General features: G+C 37.7%; 1 protein-coding gene across 2 annotated transcripts in view; it reads left to right on the top strand.

Annotated features, from left to right (window-relative positions):
- Positions 1-20,317, top strand: part of FAM110B (family with sequence similarity 110 member B) — a 193,553-nt gene that overhangs the window by 38,319 nt on the left and 134,917 nt on the right. The window contains exon 2 of one of the 2 annotated variants that reach the window (XM_078153407.1): positions 19,643-19,737. The exons of the other annotated variant lie outside the window; for it this stretch is intronic. The gene's annotated coding sequence lies outside the window, so the exon portion shown is untranslated. The remainder of the gene's footprint in view (positions 1-19,642; positions 19,738-20,317) is intronic. 2 annotated transcript variants of the gene reach the window in all.

The following is a 20,317-nucleotide window of genomic DNA, read 5'->3' as shown; positions in this document are numbered from 1 at the left end:
AAAGTTAAGATGGTAAGTGTTTGGAGCCCTCCAAGGAGATTATCCTAAAAGCAGATTCCTCTTTGGGGTAGAACATTACCTAGCTGTGCAGCATAGTGGTTGGCTGACATTTTTTTTATTTCCTTGTAAAGCAACTCAGTATCTCCCTCCCCTCCCCCATTTATATTAGGAAAGATTTTCGTTATTACAAATCTTGAACAAAAGCTGATTTGTTTTTATCAAGATTTTGGCTTTTTATTATTTACTGAGGTAACAGTTGAACTAGATGACTTTCCAAGTTCCCGTACAACTCTAAGAATCTAAGATTATTTGTCACATTTTTGCTTGTAGAACAAACTTTTCCCCATGAACAATATTTACCTCAGAAATAAGAGAAATAAAAATTAGAACTTTTTTGCCTCTTATATTAGTACTTTTTTTTCTGAGCTCCCTCTTTGTTGGTTATATGTGTGTATATGTATACATGTATTTATATGTACATACACATATATGTATGTATATAAATATGTAATTTATTGATGTTTATGGAATTAGGAGGTTAGACAAGGTCTTTTCATTGTACCACTGGGTATAAAAATTGATCTCTAAGATCCTTTTTAACATTAAGATTTTGTGGAATCTATGATGGATTCTACATGGAAACTGATTGGATTGTTTCCCAACTCTTTTTGTTCTTAGATACTAAATTGACATTTAAAAAATGAAATTCATGCATTTAATGATAATGATCACACTCCAAAAATAACCTTTATTCCTTAGACTCTACATGACACACAACTCAGACCACCATCATGCCTCAGCATAAATCAGTTCTTCCTGGGAGGACCATAGCTGCCCCAGAGAGAGTGGCAGTCAGCTGGTGTATTTCTTTCCAAAGTATTATTGTTGATAGAGAAATTTTCCTGTCATTGCTACTGCTTCTTTGGCAGGCAAGGGGCTGGTCCTGTAACCAGATGTTGATTCTTCAAAAGATGAGTGGTATAGTGCAAAGTACACTGAATATGATGGAGTCATAGCCTTTCATTAGATTTGTTTTCCTTTGTAGTCCTGTATTATTAGTATTTTATATATTTAAAAATTGAGAAATGATCCAGTTTCGCCAGACTGTCAAAGGTGTCCGTCACCCAAAAATGGTTACAAACCTCTGTCTTATATCACAACTAGCATTTGACTAAGAGTTCACCAGTTGCTTATTGTGTATTTCAAACTAGGTGTCCCACAGACATCTCAAATTTAACACTTCTAAAACTAAACTCGTTATCTTTATCTCTAAATTCTTCCCTCTTCCAAACTTCCATATTTCTGTCAAAGGAATCACCAGCCTGCTACTTCCTGTCACTAAAGTACAAACTGTATGGGGCATCCAGTTTGAATTTTTTCCCTCAACTTTCAACAGCACTGGCCAGATTTATGTCTCCATATACTGGAATTTTTCTCTTTATTTGTTTTTTACCTTTTTGCTTTTAGGTTTGGAAAAATATGTAGGGATTGAAAGTTGTCCTTTGCCACCTTCTCATCTATATTTGCCTCTTCTTCAAAAAGGGCTGTGTGTTTCTTTAGTTTCATCAACTGCTGTGATAGGCTTACATTTCTTATCAGGAAAATGGCAACCCATGACAAATATGTAGTCTAATGAAAATGAAATGCATTAATTACTTGTTCATCTTAAAAAATCAATATTCTGGGACAGCTACGTGGCGCAGTGGATAGAGCACCAGCCCTGGATTCAGGAGGACCTGAGTTCAAATCCGGCCTCAGACATATAACACTTACTAGCTGTGTGACCCTGGACAAGTCATTTAACCCCATTGCCTAGCCAAAAAAAAAAAAAGATCAGTATTCTGTGAGGCAAGCCATAAACCTTATGAATATGAGTTGGGGATGTCACTACTTAGTACTTGCTGATCAGGAGTAAAACTCCTTGTTGATGTAGTTCTCAGCTGAAATGTTGGAAGAATAAGGAACTTCTACAGTATAATCATCAATGAGGTTCTTAATGATTCTTCTTTCATTACCGTCACTCCCTAACTACCATGTATTTATTCTGCACATAAACATGTAAACCTGTACTTCTATAGGTACATGTCTTCCCAGATAGAATATAAGATTCTTGAGGGTAGATATTGTTTTAGTTTTTGTATTTCTGTCCCCAGTGTCTAATACAGTATCTAGCACACATAGTAGGCATTTAATAAATGCTTTTTGATTGATATGTTTACTCTGTCAGTAAGCAGTAATCCTGGAGTCTCTAATAATGCAATAGTATGTATCTTGCTAATATAAATATTATTATATATAATATATAATTTGTAATAAATATAAACAAATACATGTTCTAGATATATGAGAGGCAGTGGGATGTAATAGGCAGAGAACCAGCCATGGCTGGGTTCTTGCTAGGTCCATTTTCTCATTGAAGTTCCTTCTACCAATGAAATCATATGATGAGTCCCAAGAAATAGTGTAAACTGTCTAGATACTAGGTAAAATGAAAATCTATCTTGAAATCTGTATAAGTATATACAGTGGAGAAATGTATTAGCTTGAAGTTATAAATGATGAGGTTTTTATCTCTGCATATTATTCAAATGCCTTTAAAACATTAGTCTTGTCAAATTAACTCCATTGTCAGTTCTGGTAATTTCTTTGAAATGTTTTTCTCCACCTTCAATGACATTATTAGTGCCTGCCAGAAATAATAGCTAGCATTGACATAGCGCTTTGAGGTTTACAAAGTGCTTTACAAGGAGTCAGAGCCAAGCAACTGGCATCTCTGTCTCTCACAACGCAGATTCAGGTCACAAATCCAGGGTGGACTGCAAGGGCGGGGGGGACCTATGTTAAAAAGCAAGATTTCCAGAGTGAGGAGTGATTGTGGGTTTTAGGCAGTATACTAAGCAAGGTGTAAGTTCAGAATCAAGCAGCAGCTGTGTGACTTGATGACTGTCATAGGAGCTTCTGAGGCTTGAGGTGCTGTGCTCTATCCAATGCTCCAGAAGTAGCTAGGTGTCTTAGTGTAGGGAGTGCTGGCCATAGAGTCTAGAAGACCTGAGTCCAAATACAGCTTCTGACGCTTAATATCTGTATGACCCTGGGCAAGTCATTTAACCTTTATCTGCCTTAGTTTCCTCATTTGTAAAATGGAGAATAGTAATAGCACCCATCTCAAAGGGTTATTGTGAAAATCAAATGAAACATTTGTAAAGTGCTTAGCACAGTGTATGTATTTAACACATAGTATGTATTTAATAAATGCTTGTTCCCTCCCCCCTTCTTATTTAGGGGAGGAAAGACAGGGAGAAAATGGGGATTTTTTGCATATTGAAAAAAAATATTTAAAGCAAAAAAAAGAGAGAGAGAGCAGAAGTAAGGCTATAAATAATAACAGAAAAGCAGGGCAACTTTGAATTATACAACTATTATGTGTTCAATTTATCATATTTTGACAGAAAATCTAGCTTTATAATAGAAATTTAAAATTTCGTGTACAGTCAGTCCCCTTTTTGTTCTGTGTATATGGAAATCTTCATTTTATTTGGTGTTTGTTAAGTTCAGAACAAAAAAAAATTCAAGTGTTTTACAAGTGTAATCTCATTTGATCCTCACAGCAACAGTATAAGGAAAATTCTATTATCATCCTCATCTACAAACAAGGAAACTGAAGTAGACAGGTTAAGTGACTTGCCCAGGGTGACACAGCTAGTTAAGTGTACAGGCTAGATTTGAACTCATATCTTCTTTTCAAGGTTCTCTACGCACTGAACCACCTAGCTACCTCAAAAATAATGTTTGAATTTCCACAATTATGTTTGTTGTACAAAAGATAATGTGATTTAATAATTTTCACATACTTCTGCTTATAATTGACCTAAAGTTTTACCTAACCTGGCAAATTATTATCTTTCATAGTAGACACCTAAATCAAATATTGATTTATAAATTTGTTAATTGCCCTTTACTGCTATAGACATGAGCTTCTAGGCAGTTGATAGTTTTAACATAAATACAATCCACCTACCTTATTAAATTCACCTATATCCATATGTTATATTATTAGTAATTTTAAGAGAGTTCATTAAAACTGTGGTTTTATCTGTTATATAATGGTATTAACCAAGGATGAGATTAATTAAATGAAAATTAGGTATGGGGTAAGTCATGGAAAAATCTATGTGGCCTATTTATGATTGCCTGAAGCTAAAAGTGTTCATTTTTAAGAGTGTACAGAAAAATCACAGCTGTTAATTTTATTGTAGCCAAACTAAAAGTTAAGGTTCATAAGTGGCAGAATTTGCAATTCAATGTGAGTTTTAATTTCATGGTTCATTTTTTATGTAAAAAATGAACCATAAAAGATGATTATAGTTTAAACATGTGAATCTCTTTATACCGAATAGGACAAAGAATTTTCAGAGTGATTATTTGTGTTTATGTGTTTTGTAAGGAAAGCTTCAAGTAATACTGGGCCTTCAGAATAAGTATGAAGTCTACATAAATCAAGCTGTAGGCTTTGACTATTTGCCTTTTTTTTTCCCCTTATGTTTGATTTTAGTTCATGGTTTCTCTAGAAATCAAACAAATATTCATATCATGCCCTGGCATTCCTGAAATACAGCACCAGGAATAAATTCAGGGAGTTCAGGTAGCAGTACACTGTATCCAGTCTACAAGTGTTTTTTAGTGATATCCTAGAGTGACCTTAGATTTGAACTCTCTTTTTGGTTTATTTGCTTTCAATATTAATTCAAAGCCACAAAAGAGTGACAGAGCACTTTAATCAAGAGTTTATTTTAACATGTAGTCATTGTGTATGGTTTAATTGTCCTTTAAGTCCTCTTAAGTATTTGGATTTCTTCTTTTGAAAGTCTTGAACAATGAGTTCCTGTAAGATGCAGTTAGTTATCTGGATTGTCATAGTTATTTTCAAATCTAATAACACTTTTCTTTAAAACAAAATCCACCTTCCCCTTTTGCAGAGCTTAGTCCAGATCTGTTAACTGAAAATATGGTGTGTTTTATGGGATGTTTACTGATATGCATTTTTAAACTTCGGGGAAAATATTTGTCAGTGAGCATCTATTAAAAATCTATAACCTTGCAAGATACTGTGCTACACTGTGATGTTAGAAAGACATTGATAATAGTAACATTAATAATAGCAGTAATAATGACAATAGCTACCATTTGTATAGCACCTTCTATGTTCCAGGCACTGTGCTAAGCACTTTGGAAATATCTCCTTTGATCCTCACAGCAACATCAGGAGATAGGTGCTATTATTATGCCCATGAAGAAACTGAGGCAAGCAGAGATTGGGTGACTTGCCCAGGGTCACACAATTAGTAAGTGTCTCAAGCTAAATTTGAACTAAGGTCTTGCTGAGTTTAGGCTGAGTGCTCTCTCTGCTGTGCCACTTACCTGCCTTTAAATAGACCCTGCCCTCAAGGACATTATGTTCTTTTGGGAGAATGCAGTAAATATACAGATAAGTAAATATGGAATAATTTAAGGAGGGAGAGAGATGTAGTAACCCAAGGAAACACTTCTCTTAAGAGGTAACTCCTAAATTGAGTCTTGAAGGAAGCTAAGAATTTGGGGGGGGGGTTGATAGACATTTTTTACTAAATAGGTACATATGGCAGATGTGTTTTTCTTAATAAATATTTATCTTTTTGGTTTTATGTCATCTAGATTTACCCCTGTATCTCTTTCCCTGCCCCTGAAGAATCCTTTAAATCTGAAGGTTTTTAAATGATAAAAATAGACATATAGGTCTTTATAATGTGCAAAGCACTTTACGTAGATTCTTCCCGCTGCCCCCCATTTGTTATCCTTCATTCTCTCCTCCTTTGTTCCAGTCTCAGAGGAGGACATCTTTCTTCTTGTCAAGGACAGCTCCTGAACTTGTGCCCTTGATACATTCCCTACTCTCTCTTCTGGGAGCTTGCCCTTTCAGTCATCCTCTCTCTTTCAAACCTTCCATCTTTCTTTATCTTCCACTGGCTTTTTCTTGCTCTTTATAAACATACCCAGGTCTCCCTCATCCTTCAAAACCTTCACTTGAGCCATTTCCTCAAACTATCAGCTTGTATTCTCTTTCACTCATTGTCCATACTTCCCCACAACCCCCTCCACTCTGGCTTTTGCCCCAATCACTGAGCCCTCAAAGGTCAACTGAGCCCACGTGGTATAATAACTGGAGCCCTGGTCTTGGAGCCTCTAGAAGACATGAGTTGAATCTTGCCTCTTAGACTTAACTGTGTGGCCCTAGGCAAGTCAACTAAACACTCTGAACCTCTGTTTTCTCAACTGTAAAATGAGATAGTTGTACTCAATCTCTAAAATGCCTTTTAGTTGTAAAGATAAGATCATAGAATCTCTTATTTGTCCAATCCAGTGTCTTTTTCCTGGCCCTTATCCTTCTTGACCACTCTGCTGCTGCAATGTTGAGCAGCCCCTCTTCCTGGATACTCCTCCCTCAATCCTAGGCTTGTGTGCCTCTACTCTCTCCTACATCTCTATTCCTCCTTAGTTTCCTTTGGTGGATCCAGGGCTTTGTCCTAGACTCTCTCTTTTATGTCTATGCCCTCATCAGTTCCCCTGGCAAAATTATCTCTATGCAGATGACTCTCAATCCACTCATTCAGCCCTGATCACAACTGCTAATACCATATGGCCAACTGCATGGTCCATAGGCATCCCAAATTCAGCATTTCCAAAAGATAACTCATTTTCTGGCCTCTGAAAACTACATTGTCCACAGATTCCCTGTTTCTGCCACTGACATCACTATCCCTCCCAACACTCAGGTTTGCAATCTTGTGGTCATCCTACATACTTTACTCTCCTTCATCTCTTTTGTCTAATCAGTCATTTAGTCTTGTTAATGGCCAAATTTATATAATTCTATCTCAATCTTCTCTCTTGCTTACATGGCTACCACCCTAGTTCAGGACCTCATCACCTCCTAAATTAATGAAATAGCCTTTTAATTGTCTATCTGCTTTAAATCTCTCCCCCTCTCCATTTTTACCTCTTTACAGCTGCCATATTGATATTCTTACAGCACAGATTTGATCCCATCACTCCCCTCCCTAGAAGCTTCAGTGACTCCTAATTGCCTCCAGGAAAAAAAAATCCAGACTGCCTATAGTCTGTCAGTCAATAAACATTTATTAAGCACCTATTAGGTGCCATGCACTGTGCTGAACACTGAGGATACAAAAAGAGACAAGAGACAGTCCATATTCTCAAGGGGTTCACAAATATATACAAACAAGGTATAAATGGGATAAATAGGGAATAATTAAGAGAGGGAAGCACTAGAAATAAGAGAGGTCAGGAAAGGCTTATTGTAGATGTGATTTTAGTTGGAACTTAAAGGAAGCCAGGTAAGAGTGAGGAAGGAGAAGATTCTGGACATGGGGGGACAGGAAAAGAAAATAGCCAAAGCCAAGAAATGGAGTGTCTTGTTCATGGAACAGCAGGGAGATTAATGTCCCTAGATCAAAGAGTATGATGGAGAATAAGGTGTAAGAAGATTGGAAAGGTTGGAGGGGGGCTAAGTTATGAAAGACTTGGATGCCAAACAGAGGATTTTGTATTTGATCCTAGAGGCAATATAAATCCCCTAGAGTTTGTTGAGTAGGAAGGGGATGTGATTAGACCTGCAATTTAGGAAAATCACTTTAGTGTTTGAGTGGAGGATGGATTGGAGTGGAGAGAGACCTGAAGCAAGCAGACCCAACTAGCAGGCTATTTCAGTAATCCAGGTGTTAGGTGGTAAGGGTCTGCACTGGAGTGGTGGAAGAGGGAAGGAGGCATATTCAAGAGATATTGCAAAGGTGAAATTGACAGTCCCTGGCAACAGATCAGATGTGGGAGGTGAGAGATAGCCCTTCACAAATTTGGCTCCAGCCTATCTTTCTAGATTTTCATTCTCGCCTTCACATATTCTACATTCCAGTAAAACTGGGCATCTTACTATTTCCTAGATCCATTCAGTGTCCCATTTCTGTGACTTTGCATTGGCCCTCCCCCATGCCTGGAATTCATTCGCTCCTGTCTCCACCTCTTGGAATCCCTGGCTTCCTTAAAGGCTCAGCTGGAGTGCTACCTCCTACATCAGCCCTTTCCCTACATAAGCCTCTCTCTCACCTCCTATCATCCCTAATTTTTTTTTTATTTATAAGTCACTTAACCACTCTCATTTTGTAAAATGTGGATAATAACAACAAAACCTTACATCACTGTTGGTAGGATCAAATGGGATGGCATGTAAAAGCACTTTGCAAACTTCAATATGCTATATAAATATTAGCTATTATCATTATTATTATTATTATTATAAATCTAAACAATTTTATGAATGCATTTTTTGTTAAATAGCATTTATTTCTTAGTATTTTCTTATTCCCCTACCTCTCTCCTATTTCTCATGGGATCATAGATCTGAAATGGGAAGGGACATCAGGTAGTCCAATCCCCTTGTTTTATTGATGAAGAAACAGATCTGGGGAAGTTTAATGAGTGGCCCGAAGTTCACGCAGGTAGTATAACCTAATAAATGAGTTGGTTCTGGTAACAAGATTTTAAAAAGAGGAGGGGGGAGAAGCAATTTAGCAAAACATCAATTGTTTCTTGTGTTACATAAAATATTCCACAACCGTAGACCTCTGCCTCTGTAATGAAGAGAGGGAGATTTTGTTTTCTCAGCCTCTCTGGTGTCAAATATGGTGTAAAATTACACAGCATGGGGTGGTGGGTAACAGGTAAGGAAAGAAATAAACATTTATTAAGCACATAATATATTGTACTAAATGGTTTACAAATATTATCTCATTTAATTTAGCAACAAATGATATTGTAGGTGCTATTATTATTGCTATTTGACAGTTGAGAAAACTGAAGTAAACATTGCTTAAAATTTGCCCAGGGCTACATAGCCAGGGAGTATGGGAGGGTAGACTTGAACTCTGCTCTTCTTTACTCCAGGCCTTGCTCTCTATCCACTGTACCACCAGCTGTCTTGCTCAGCATTTCAGTGTTTGATTTCAGTTGACTGTTCTTTACCTTTACACTCATGTTGTTTTAGTGTATCTTTTTTCTTTGTTCTAATTCACTTTGCATATGTTCATACATGCATTTACTTTATAGTTGTGTATATATTTTAATGACTTAATCACATACTTGTTTTTCTTTAGAGTGCATGCCTCTTTGGATCATAGACTTTTATTTTTGTCTTTGTATTCTCAGCACCTGGAACAAGTCTTGTTCCTGGTAGGTGCATAATTTATCTGTGGGATGGAATCTCATTTTATCTTTATCCCACGTGTTACTAAGGGTAATGACTAGACCTGTGGTTACCCTGATTTGAACAACTCCCAAGCGAAGACATTCCCTATACTGATGAAGGTTGACACTGTCTCTCCAACTTAAGGTCTCAAAGAGTTGCCCAAAGGACTTGAAGGTTAAATGCCAGGCTCAGGGTGCCAGAGCCAGTATTTGTCAGAGGCAGGATTTGAATTCATTTCTTCCTAATTTCAAGGCCAGCTCTGTATCCATTATGACACAGCCTCTTGCAATGAGGTATTTTACATATAGTATCATTATTTTACACATGGGGAAGGGATGGTTGGAGGATTTAAGAGAGCTATACATGGTCAGGTAGTGTCAGACTGAAATTCTAATTCACTTCTTCTTGACTCCAAATCACTACTTTAGCTCTTGTACTCTACTGCCTGCCTGTTTGTTTGACAAAGATACCCTTCTTTTCAGAAACTGCTGGTAGCCCAGTGGATAGAGTACTGGCCTGAGAGTCAGGAAGACCTGAGTTCAAATGCAACCTCACATACTTCCTAGCTTTGTGGCCCTGGGCAAGTCACTTAATCTCTGATTGCCTGACAAAAGAATCTGCTGGAGAAGGAATCAGTGTATCTTTGCCAAGAAAACCCCACGGATAGTTATAGTCCATGGGGTCACAAAGAGTTGGACGGAATTGAACAACAACCCTTCTCTTCCTCTTTTTGAAGTAGTTCTTCACACTGTATCGCTAATCGATCTTATATCTGGAAAACCACACTAATGGCTAGTCCAGTCTCTCCTTTGATCATTTCCAATTTATCTCCAGTTTATCTTGTTTGTACATAGTTGTGTGCCTGTTGTCTCCCCCATTAGGCTGTGAGCTCCTTGAAAGCAGGGACTGGATTCTTTTTGCCTTTCTTTGAATTACTAATGCTTAGCACATACTTGGCACTTAATAAATGCTTATTGATTTGACCCTAATTGAATTCTTATTTGTCATCTTTGATCATCTTTATCATCATTTTTACTATTCTAAGAATCTATCATTCTTTTTGCTCTTCTTTAAGAATAAAACTTTTCAATTTTTAAAACTTTGTACACTATGCAAAATTGGAAATTTGCTAATTATTAACTAGATATTTTTTCTGGCTTAAATTCTGAGCTAGCTAGAATAAAAGAACCCTGTGAACTCCCAATAATCACAATTTTTGAATTTTAATAGCATATGCTATTTTACATTCCCCTTTTATCTTTTTCCATGCTGGCTCTTTGCAATAGCCTACTGTCCTTGGCACTGTTCTCTGACTTGTTTTGTGAGTTAGTTAGAACTGGATAATACAGGGTTTTTGTGTGTTTTTTTTCCTTTCCCATTGTTGTTCAGTGCTACCAGACCTTGCTATCTTGATTCTTCTTCTCTCCCTCCACCCACTGCAATTACCATTTCACTTCAGAGGCTACTTTTCTCTCTTTGGAGTCTGTCAACTGACAGATAGGCATCACTATACAGTGACACAAGCTGGAGACTGTCTGGATTGGAAATGCAGCTTGTAGTGGACGAAATGAATTCAAGATTGTTCTGACCTAGTAGCTAGACCTGTTTTTTTTTTATTGTTTTTGTTTTTGTCTTTGTTATTTTGGTTTTGCATTTTAAAAAGAATCTAGTAGGGTAATTGTTTCTATTGAAAAAGTATATCCTCTTCCCCAGTAATTGTTAATAGTACATGAATGTATTAAAAATCCTTTTAATAAAATTTTGAGTTTAATATGTTTAGTGCTCTTAAGTCTAAGGCAGTGAGAATTTAGGCTTCTGTACTCTTCACTGCCCCCTTTCCTCCCACCTCCTGCTCTAGTTATTTATTCCTGTATTCTGTGTCCATGGAACTTATCTATTGAGCAGTATGGAATACTGGAACGGATACTGGATTTGAAGTTAAGGTTCCCTGTTCAAATTCAGACTGTTACTTGTTTTTCATCTCTGTTCCACTCTTCTCATCTGTAAAATGATAGGGTTCTTCTAGCTCCAGTCAGTCAATCATTCACTAAGCATTTACTCTCTACCATTTCCGAGACACTGTGCTAGGTGCTGAAGATACAGAAGGACAAAAAACCAAATAGTTCCTGCCCTTAGGAAACTTATATTCATTCAGTGGGGGAACCATGTGCACATATAAGTAAATACTAAGTAAACGAAGTGGGGTAGGGGAATGGCACTACAAGTTAATTCATAGGAGCCACCTTTATGTTAATTGTGTATTGAATGTTGATATGTTTTGGAATTGTTCTAGAATTGCCTCATCTACCTTTTTTGCATTTCTTTACTGGATTGTAAACTTTTTAAAGTTTTCCTTTTGTATGCCTGATATTCTGTATCTTAATGTTATACAATAGCAGTGTTCCTTAAAATTAAATTTAACAAATATTCATTAAGTGCCTTCTCTGAGCAAGTTACTGTCAGTCGGTCAATAAATATTTATTAAATGCCAGGAAGTTTTCTAAGGGCTGAGGATACAAAGAAATATTTAAAAAAACAAGACAGACCCTGCTCTTAAGTAGCTTGCAATCTAATGGGGAAAAAGAACACATCAAAGGAAGGTGGAAAAGGTTGGAGGAAGGAAGGAAAGGTGAAGGAAGGAAGGGCATGATGGTAAAGTCCAAAGGAGTGCAGAGAGGTGGGAAATGAAGAGAGGGTTGGCCCGGGAGTCCTCCTCAAATGGAGGTTCTGTGAGGAGCTCTCCACCCTCAGTTCAGATGGGTCCCTGGGGCAGAGTATACTGATGGTGTGAGTACCAGAGCTGATGTATTCTTGTAGGATGATGAAGTTCCGGGAGCAAGATGGAAAGGAAATCAAGAACCTGCTGTGGCAGAGCTGTGAAAAGTGGTCTGTAAATCAAATCCTTTTCAAATGCTAAGGAAGTATGGGAGAGAGGCCACTTGCTGTTTAAAAGAATTCCTTTCACAAATTTAAGAATCCTCCTCTAAATGCATCTTTAAATTAGGATTTTTCTTCTGTCAAGTTTGATTAAAATGGAGCACACCTTGAATTGTGCTTTGTGTTCTAGAGTTAATGAGGAGGTAGAAGAGAGCACTGAATATGATGAAAGCAGAAACATTTAAATCGCCCTACTTTGTAAGCTCTTCTCAGTTTTGTCCAATCCATCACCATGTATTTATTAAGAGCCTTTACTTTGTATTTACTGTGTATGATGTTTGGGGGTGGGTGTAGGGAGAAAGTAGAATGGTCAATGAATATAGGATGGGCAGAAGCTGAGGATAGACACAGTATTGTGGGGCATAATGATGATCCATCAGACCTGTTCTGGATGGTCAGACATATAGGAGGATGAATATAATTCTTTTAGGGAACTTTGTGACTAATGATCAGGCATTTCCAATTTAACTACTTCTTCTAATGGCAGTATATCTCTGGGGGAGCTTGGTGTTAATCTGGCTTTTGGAGTAGATTATAAGGTCAAAGGATTTAGAACTGGAAGGGATATTAGAGACCCTCTAGTCCATGGGTTAACCTTTTTTTTTTTTATCATGGATCCTTTGGCATCCTATTCAAGCTATGGGCCCCTTCTCAGAATAAAGTCTTTCAATACCTAAAATACAGAGGATTTCAAAGAAAATCAATTATGTTGAATTCCAGTCATTAAAATATCTTAGAGTTACCAAATATTTTACAGATGAAGAAACTGGGGGAGGGAATGATTATTATGGAGCTAATTAAGTGACAGAGCTAGGATTTTATTCCAAGTCTTTTAACCTCAAATTTTGATCTCTTTATACTCCATAGTAGATTTCCACCAAGTGATTCAGTTTGAACTGACTTGCCTCAGGAATACAGTGGTTTTCCTGTAGCACAAAATCCGAGAACAAGACACAGACACACACACACACACACACACACACACACACACACACACACACACACACACACACACACACACACACTGGTTGTTTAGTTCATAACTCTCCACCTATCCATCCAAAGCCCAGATGAGACTTTGTCAAAAGCTTGGCTAAAATCCAGATGTACCATGCCTGTTCTCTTGATCTATCAGGCCATTGGCTTCACATGAAAAGGAAGTGAGAGGTTAGTATGGTATTGACATTCTAGGTGAACCTATGCTGGTGCTTAGTAATCACAGCTTCCTTTTGTTGAAGGTTTTTGAGATGAGTATTGGTAGGTGGAGGAAGGATGGATTGGAGAAAGGAGAGGTGGAGATAGGAAGACCAGATAGGAGGTTAATATAATAGTCTAAATAAGAACTTAATGAAAGCCTAAACTGGAAAGGTGGCACTATTAGTGGAGCTGATATAGAATCAATAGGAGCTAGGAGCTGATTGGATATACAGTTCATCTTCTATGATATAAGCATTTAGTCACAGGTACTGTAAGGCCTAGAAGTAAAGCATTAAATCAAAAACATATAGGGTAGGTGTTGAGGGTGCTTATTGTGGGGGTAGGGCTTTGGGTAGGAACAGCCAATAACCAGTGTTAGACTTCTTGGTTTGATCAGTTGTATTAAGAACAGATACAAAGTTGTTCAAAGAAATTATGCCTGTTTTCTTGCACTTTCAAGTCCTTATATTTCTCCTTTCCCCAACATTTTTTTAATGTGTGTTTTGCCTTTTCTGACTAGGAAATCTAGAGAGACCTCATTTATAAGAAGAATAGGGGAGAGGAATTGGAAAGGAGAGTACCAGTATATATTTCATACCAGAACACTGGAATCACAGCACACATAGAGCTTAAAAGTGTTCTTTTATGGCATCTTTCCATTTCCCACCATTCTTATTTCAGCAAGCCTCTGTTGGTGTATAAAGGTTAATGGTAAAATAAATGAAAACTGCTAATGCATAAATGCTCTCTGGCAGGAGAATAAAACATTGCAAAGTTATAAATTGCTAGGGTAGACTACACTAAGGTTACCTAGTGAGTAAACATTGAATAAAACAATTTATTCTAGCAAGAAACTGAATCAAGATCCTGTCTTCTAAAAGGTGGTAAGGTTTCTTTTTCTCTAGCCCTGCCTCTCCTCTTCCACCACTGAAAGTATCCTATTATAAGATTATGTCTTTCTTGCTCAATAAATATTGAGGATTATTTTCTAGTTGGTGTCAGACATTTAAAAATATTATTTTATTGATGCCTTTTGTTTATATACCACATTAATTTCTGAATATATCCTACCCTGCATGAGCCAAGACATTTTATATTTATATGTGTATGTCTGTGTATTTGTATATATGTGTCTATTCATATATATGTATGTATATCTACATATGTATACATATATTATACTTCTACAACTTTCTCAATTTGTCCATCACAAGATTAGTTGCCAAATAATTATTAGAATATTTAATAGTCTTTTCTGTCTATATTCTTTACCTTAATCTTTATCTCATCTACTCCCCTAGCTTTTATGCAGATGACTCCCAAATCTTTGTTTTAAGATTAAACTTTTAACTCCTTGCTAAACTGGATATTTACCCAATCATTTTTTGACGTATCTTTTCTTTGTGTTACAAGGAAAACTGCTGTATTCCTGAGGCATTCAGTTGTAGCTGACTAACTTGGAGGAGGATTAGAACATGGGGCAGCTAGGTGGTACAGTGGAAAGAGTGCCAGGCCTGGAGTCAGGGAGACCTGAGTTTAAACCTAGCCTTACATACTTACTAGCGGTGTGATCCTGGGCAAGTCACTTAACATCTGTTTGCCTCAGTTTCCTAATCTGCAAAATGAGAATAATAGCACCCACCTCCCAGGATTATTGTGAAAATCAAATGAGATAATCATTGCAAAGCACTTAGCACAATGCCTGGCACATAGTAAGTGCTATATACGTGTTATTTATTGTTATTACTACTAGTAGAAACGTTATTCATATTAAAGCATCCAGGGTTTGATGTTAAAGAACTTGGGTTCAAATCCAAACTCTGTGACCCTGTATGTCTCTTAGACATTTCACAAGCACTCTGAACTTATTATGGCTAAAATTTCAAACTTCCTTTCTCTTGTGTTTCCAATTTCTGCTAATGACATGGCATTTTTTCTAGTCAGGCGGGCTTTAACTTCTCCCTTCTCCCATTGAGTCTAGTTGAGTCATTAAAGGTCCCATTGATTCATCATAGTTATTGCTCCTCTTTATCTAATGCTTCTTCTCCATTCTCATCGACTCCACTCTTGTTCAGTCCCTCCATGCATTTTCCCTGTAGTATTGCAGTAGGCTCTTAACTAGTTTCCCACCTCTTTTCTCACTCTAGTCTGTCATATACATTACTGACCACATCACCTTCCTGATGCCCCAGTGAGATCATATTACTCATCTGGTCAAAAACACTCAAGGACTTTGTCTTCCCAATAAGATTAAACCAAATTAGTTTGGTGTTCAAGGTTGTCAATAGCCTGGCTCCAACCTTATATCATAACTTATCCAAACTAGACAATTTTTCATAATCTAAATACATCCTATTCTTGTTTCTATAAGTTTGATTTTCTCTATATTGAAGAACCTAGCTAGGGGCAGCCTGGTGGCACCATGCGTAGTGCTGGGCCTGGAATCAGGAAGTACTGTGTTCAAATCTGCCTCAGACATTTACTAGCTATGTAACCCTGGGCAAGTCACTAAACTTCTGTTTGCCTCAGTTTTCTCAGCTGTAAAATGTGGATAATAATAGTACCTACCTCCCAAGGTTGTTGTGGGAATAAAATGAGAACATATATAGAAAAAGAGCTTAGCACAGTACCTGGAACATTGTAGGTACCATATAAGTGCTTCTTCCCTCCCTCCTTCTCATTTCATCTTTTACTTGGGCCTTCTCCCCCAACCTTCATACATCTTGCACTGGGTCATATTGATGGCCCTCAATCAATAAATGTTTACTGAATTGAATTATTAGTCCAACACATATTGAATATGTCAGGGTGGTAGAGGTTTGGGGTTTAAGCTGAATACCTCTTATAGTCCTAACGGTTCCATTTTCTTCATTGGGCATCCATTCCTTTAGAAACTTGTGGGCTCTGTTTGACCCCTTGGTGTAATAAAAGAAGAATAAGAACAAAATTAGACTTTTGTTAAGACTTATACCTCAAGGACAATGTGGTCAGATTGTAGTTAGGTCTAGATCTCTAAGAGACTCAGAATATCTAGTCTACCTCCTTCGTTTTACAGATTGGAAAACTAGGGCCCAGGGAGGTTAAGTCATGCAAGTAGAAAATGACAGTGTTGGGATTTGAACTCAGGCCCGCAGACTCCAGAGGCAGTATTCTTTCTAATGTACCATGATGACACTCACTATGTATGTATAATCATCTGTACACATGAGACATTGACAAAATGCACATTATGTATAGTTTGGTATTTTAATTATCTAAGTGCCAAATTCTCTCCCTTTTCCCTTACAACCAGACTGTAAAGCTTTAGGAAGAAGGGATCATTTCTTATTTAAAATTTCTCTCTCCCCTATTACTTCACCCAGTGTTCTGTTTTTAAAGTAAGAGCTTAATAAATTAGGTGAATGGAACAAACTGAAATTACTGCTATTCAGCTCTGAGTGGTAGAGAGGTGAGTTGGAAGACCTAACATTATCCTGGTTGTGAATCTGGAGGCTTCAGTCTTTTCCCTGACTAGGCTAACATACCACTGATACCACTGCTTTCCTTTCTCCCACTCCTATTCTCTTTCCTGCCCACACACATAGAATCCAGCAATTAAGTGATGAGTATGGTGACATTCCATTTCCTATGCTTAGATTTTTGTATAGGCTGACCCCTATGCTTTCCCTCCTTTCCTTCTGCCTCTAAGAATGTCATACTTCCTTTAAAGTTTATCTAAATGAGAACCTCCTATGTTATCTTTCATTATTCTTTTCCCTGACCCCCCCCCAATCCAGTAGTTAATAGTAGTAACAATAATTGTTATTGGTCAGTCGTGTCTGACTCTTTGTGACCCCTTTTGGTATTTTCTTGGCCAGGATACTAGAGAGTGGTTTGCCATTTCCTTCTCCAGCTCATTTTACCCATGAGGAAACTGAGGCAAGCAGGGTTAAGTGACTTGCCCCGGGTCACACAGCTAGTAAGTATCTGAGGCTGGATTGAACTCGAGAAGATTTTTCCCAACTCCTCTGTGCCACCTAGCCACCCTATAATAGCTAGCATTTATGTAGCAATTTATCTTGTATTTGCTTTGGCATCAAGGTAGCCTGAGATAGTGGATAGAGCAGTGAACTTGGAGTTATGGAGACCAGAGTTAGAATCTTACTTCAGATACTTTCTAGCTTTGTGACCCCAGGACAAGTTACTTAACTTCCATAACTCAAAAGTTTCCCCATCTGTAAAATGGGCACAATAATTGCATATAACTCACTTTAAAAAAAAACAACAACCTTCAAGCACCGTACAGTGTGTCCCAAAAGTCTTAGAGCAGTTTTAAGTTACTAAAGCTTAGTTCAATTTTAGCTTAAAACTACACTTAAGATTTTTGGGACACCCTGTTGAAATGTTAGTTACTATTATTTGTTACTTTGGCAATGAAGTAGTGTGGAGCAGTGGGTAGAGTTGTCCTTCAATACAAGATTCAACTGCTCTAACAAAATAGTTCTCAATGTGGTCAGACCCTTTTAGGGGGTTCATGAGATTAAAACTATTTTCATAATAACACTAAGACGCTCTTTATCTATTAAAATTTTCTTCCCCTTTCCAGCTACATATCAGGTCTAGTTCCTATCCCTTACTTTGTATGTAAGTTGTACTTACTAATACTGCTTATACACATTGTTTCCCCTAATAGAATGTACGCCTCTCATGGGTAGGATCTCTTTCACTTTTTGTCTTGTAACACCCCCCCATCCCTCCCCCCACCCCACTGTGCCTTGAACAAATCAGTCCTTCTTTGATTACCAGATGTTTAATGTCACTGAGGTTGGGCTATTGATGCAAGTTGAAAATTCCTCTTCCATTTTTGAGATAATGGGCTTCAGGGGTGGGAAGCATGGGGCCTCTAGGCCACATGTGACCCTCTAGGTCCTCAAGACTAAATCCAAACTTCACCAAACAAATCCTTTTATTCAGGGTTCCCCACCCTGGTTAGAAAATGGGAAAGTAGAGGTTCAGGTAGTTTTGGGTCAGAACCTTTGAAGATTCATTTCAATCCCATCTCTGTTGTCTTGTATAACAAGTCATTGGTCTTCTATTTGGCCCTAGGGCTCCTCATCTGTAAAATAAGGGCAATGGGTTGACTGATGACCACTAAGGGCCTTTCCACCTACGGAAGGCTGGGATTCATTGGTTTGCTTCCTCTCCTAAAAGTTAGAGCAGTTATAAGCTGAATTATATGTGTTCTTTGCTAGTTTATGCTAAACTTGTTTCAGATAGTTGGATTCAATTTAAGAAGCAATTATTAAGGAACTACTACTTGCAGTCACAGTAAAGAACTCATATATTCATACACACTTTCTTTGAAAATGAAGCACTTAGAGTTTCTAAGGGGCTGAGAGTTAAGGATATAATGGCAGGGTGACTTCTCTTTTAGACATCCAGGGATAAATATGACACTAGTGGAGATCGTGTATAATAGCCTACATTTATACAATGCTTTTAACATTTACAAAGCACTTTACTCACAACAGCCCTGTGAGCTAGGGAGTGCAAGTATTTCACAGATGAATTAAATGAGGCTTGGAAAGATTAAGTGACCACTAGCCACTTAAGGACCCACAGCTGGTCAATGTCAAAGCTGGGATTTAAACACCAAGTTTCCTTATTCCAAGTCCAGTGCCCTTAATATCGTGCAGGGCTGCCTTTTAAACTTTTTTCTGGTTCAGATTGTACAGTACCTTCTCATAGCCACTTCTGGCAGATTGATATATCTCTAGTTTGTGCAGATTTTTTAAACACAAACTTTCAGTTCGCACATTGAGATTTCTCTGACCTCTCTCCTAGGAAAGGGGCTGATGAGAAGCTGCTGACGCAGTAAGGAAAGGGTCAGAGACACATCCTTTGAGACGCTTGGTTTTTGTCCATCCCCACACTGTGTGTGGTTCAGATTGGCTCTTGTGTGCCCAGAATCTTGTTACATTGTCATATATTAAGCTTTTTTAGTGCTAGAACTGGGTGTTCCTGAAGGTTGAATTAAAATAACCAATGGCAATAATAAATTAAATTAAATTAAAATCTGCCCATTATATATCAATCAAGAGAACATTGCCTTCACTGTATAGTCAAGTTTTGTTATAATGCTTGTATTGAAAATGCAAATTTGCTCCAAACTGACTGATATATTAAGAAACAATTTGAGCATGCTCTTGGAATATTCTTGATTTCTTCCTGTAGAAAGAGAATGAAGAAAACAGCAACACTTCACAATAACTCACAGGCTGCAATCTTTCTGACACTCACTTCCACAAGCAAATTGGGGCTTTTTCAAGGTAAAGTACCATATATTTATTATGTCTTGTACTGTAATAGGACCTATGGGAGGAGGAGAGCTGATTCACAATCTCCCCTCCCCCCCCCTTAGGCCATGGCCTGCAAGTCCGAGGTCTAACTTTTCAGATAGTGCCAGCCCAGTCACTGTGGGAACTGGGGTAGAGGCCAAGCAGTAGCCTGAGTCACTGATGCTACCACTATTTATTGTAATATTTATGTATTTCTTAGTCATTTGACATGTATAAAACTATGCTACCATTTTTATTAGGTTCCTGTCTTTTCTATGTGTCATTGATGAAGTTTTTGAGTGTTATGCTCCTAACCCCATTTCCCCCAAAAGCCCTGTGGTTTTTTATTGTGAGATTTTGCATAGCAAAGTGCTTTTGAGGAAGGAACATGTCTAGTTTTAGCCGAAATGACTGTGTCAGTCATAAAAAGTTTCTGCTTTCTATGCTCTCTAAAAACTTTACTCAGTGCAAAACCAGTTCTACCATCTAAAAAAAAAAACTTCTGTGCTTAAACTAGGATCAGACATCACCAGATAGCATGCCAAGGTCTGTGTTTATTCTGATCTTCAGA

Source organism: Phascolarctos cinereus, unplaced genomic scaffold, assembly GCF_003287225.1.
Source record: "Phascolarctos cinereus isolate Bilbo 61053 unplaced genomic scaffold, phaCin_HiC Scaffold_4;HRSCAF=312, whole genome shotgun sequence".
In the NCBI taxonomy this organism is placed as follows: domain Eukaryota; kingdom Metazoa; phylum Chordata; class Mammalia; order Diprotodontia; family Phascolarctidae; genus Phascolarctos; species Phascolarctos cinereus.
This window is presented reverse-complemented; position numbering and strand designations above follow the sequence as displayed.